Source organism: Triticum dicoccoides, chromosome 3B, assembly GCF_002162155.2.
Source record: "Triticum dicoccoides isolate Atlit2015 ecotype Zavitan chromosome 3B, WEW_v2.0, whole genome shotgun sequence".
Classification (NCBI taxonomy): domain Eukaryota; kingdom Viridiplantae; phylum Streptophyta; class Magnoliopsida; order Poales; family Poaceae; genus Triticum; species Triticum dicoccoides.
In genome coordinates, this window is record NC_041385.1 from 743165215 (window position 1) to 743168204 (window position 2990).

A 2990-nucleotide genomic window follows, 5' to 3' on the forward strand; every position below is an offset into this window, starting at 1 on the left:
AGCAGCAGGAGGACGACACGGGGGTGGGAGCGGCGGTGGAGAGGCGAAATCGCAACGGGTGGGGTCGGGGAGTGGAGGAGACAACGAGGATATGATGGCTCTGACAAGGTGACACGTGACGCACGGCGGGGCGATGTGGCCTGATCCTGCAGCCAGGAACCTGCCGCTCGTTCCATCTAGATAGTGCGCGTGCACTTTTAAGTTTTTAGGCAAAACAAAACTGGTACGAAACGCGATTCGAAACTCGCGAACGCGCCGCCCGCGATTTGGTCTCCAAAATTCGTAATTCGCCGTTGCTCTCTCGCTCGCTCGCTAGGGTTTCCAAACTCCCCTCGGTCTCGTATTTAAACCGGACTCCCCTCCCGATTCGATTTCCTACTCCGGCTTCTGCGCCGTCACCTTTCTCTCACCCACACAGACCCAAACATACATTTCTAATCTTCTTCGCAAACAAAAAAGAGAATTCCCATCATCAGAAATCAAATCCACCGAACCGAGCGAGCGAGGAGGAGCCGCCCCCCTCTCTGCCCGCCGGGTCCCCCGTCCCGTCCCTGCCTCTCGACGAAAACGAGGTGAGCGCCAGCCCCCTCCCTCCCCCTCTCCGCCCGCTGCTCGCTCTCCCTCTCTACTTCCGCGCAAAAATTGGGCGACGCGTTCAAAACCGCCCGCGCGATTCTCGCCTGGTTCGCTCGCCGCCGCCGCCGCCGGCCGCCGTCGCCGCCGCGGAAGTGGGATTCCCGCAACTTCCGTTGGGTTGGGTTCGGGACACTTGCTTCGGGAAGAAAGGCCTCTTTCTTCTACAGGGGAAGACAGAGATATCGGCCGGCGTGTTCGAGAATCGGCGGCGGCCCGCGGGGGTTCCGGGGCTCCTATCCGGAGGGTTCGTGGACCGATGGCGATCGCGTAGGCTCCGCCGCCCCGCCCGGCGGCGCCGCTTTGGGTGGGTGCATTGGTTCAATCTGCCTGGGGTTTGGGTGCGCTTCTCCGTGGGTTGGTTGGTTGGTTGGTTGCCGTTCCCAGGTTGGACTCCGATATGTTTCGCGTGTGCGCTCTACACATACATACACGTGTTGGAATCGTCGTTTCCTGCGCGCTCGACACATACATACGCGGGTTGGAACCTCCGTTTTTTTTAGAGAAAATGAACCTCCGTTTCCTCCCCGTGATTGGAAGCGGCGCCGCACATTGCCACGTTTGTGTTCCCGTGCCGTGAGGTCTTGTTCTTGGGGGTAAACGCTTGATCGATTTTTGTGCTTGCTAGTATGTAGGTTTAAGTAGAATCTCCCTGTGATGATTGGAGAGTGTTCTTCCCATTATTGTTTAGCATTGGTTCGACATGATTACTGTTTATCTTCAGTTTTATGATTGATTAAGCATCAGCTTCATAAACGGTAAATGACGATTAACTCGCACGATGGCGCGAAAGCGGAGCGCTACTCCTTTTTTCTTGAGAGATGCTTTGCTTGATCAAGTTTGGCTTGGTCTGTAGTTCGCTGTATTTGGGTGGGATCTCTCTGACATGATTGGAGAGTGTTCTGCCCATTACTGTTACAATTGCTTGGGCATGATTACTGTTTAGCTTATAGTTTATAATTGAGAGTACTAGACTGCAAGGGTTCAGATTAAGTATCAACTTTGGGAACAACAAGCCGATATTAACTAACCCAATGGCCTACACCAAAGCGCTGTTCCTTCTGCATGCTGTGAGTTGTTCAGAACATTTTGAACGACAATCAACATTGCCTCGTGCGTAGTTTTTGTACCAGAATCCCTCTAGGATGATTGGAGAGTGTGCTGCTCTTTATTGTTTAACATGGCTTTGATACGATTACTGTCTAGATTTCCGTAATGATTGAAACTAGTTAAATTGGACTAGGGGTTTAAGGGTACAGAACAAGTATGAACTACTGGAATAGTAAGCAATCAACCATTGACTCACTAAATGGCGCAATGGCTTCTTTTGATTTGTTTGATTAATTTTATTCAGTAACACAAAGGTGCAAGTGTTGAGACCTGGTAGTGTCCCATGAAATGCGTAGTTTTGTGTGAATACTGGATTTGGCGGGATCGAGATAACTGCACGTGCAGGGTTATTAAACATTTCAGGCAGTTTAATCAATGGTCATAGTCTTGAGAAAACATAGTAGCTGATGATGAATTCAACTACTGGGACATCATAGCTGTTAAAGATAATAATTACTGTGAAACCTAAACATAAATGCTAATGCTGCAGAGTTTCTTGTACTAGGTATAGTCTAATTTGCTTCTTTTGGAATGCGTGCAAGGATGGTAATATTTTCCCTTAAATCATGCAGTATACTGAATACTCGTTAAAGACCTTACTGTTTCGGAACATAGTAACCAAGTCTAGTTTTCTAGTAGCATGTTTAATTCTTTTAATTAGGATGTGGTTGGCTTTTGATGTGTTAGTCGTCCCCTTGTTTTCTTCTTTTGGAATGCTTTTGTTTGCAATCATGTGTCATCTCTCTTCGATTTTGTTCCAGTTAAATGTTTACTGTATGAATATGGATTTGGCGCCATTGAGTCGAGTGCACAGGCAGTGTACTCAACATTTTGTGCACTCCCTCAATGAAGTATTTGAAAATTTGATACTATGGTAGCTTATCACAATACTTACTTGAATGTTATGATTGATTTATGAAGCAAGGCTGACAAAATATTCTACAGGTTCGTTTCCTCCCCGTGATTAGAAGCGGCAGCTGCACATTGCCACACTCGTGTTTCAGCGCCGTGAGTTGTTATTGTGGGAAACGCTTGATCAGGTTTGTCTTGCTACTATGTAGGTTTAAGTAGAATCTCCCTGTGATGACTGGAGAGTGTTCTTCTCAATATTGTTTAGCATTGGTTCGACACGATTGCTGTTTATCTTCAGTTTTATGATCGATTAAGCATCAGCTTTGGGAACTCCAAGCAGCAATTAACTCGCCTGATGGCGCGAAAGCGAAACGCCACTCCTTTTGTTTTTGTTT

At 47.8% G+C, this 2990-nt stretch overlaps 1 pseudogene; it reads left to right on the forward strand.

Annotated features, from left to right (window-relative positions):
- Window positions 1-2686: 2686 nt before the first annotated feature.
- Window positions 2687-2990, forward strand: part of LOC119279893 — a 75891-nt pseudogene continuing 75587 nt past the window's right edge.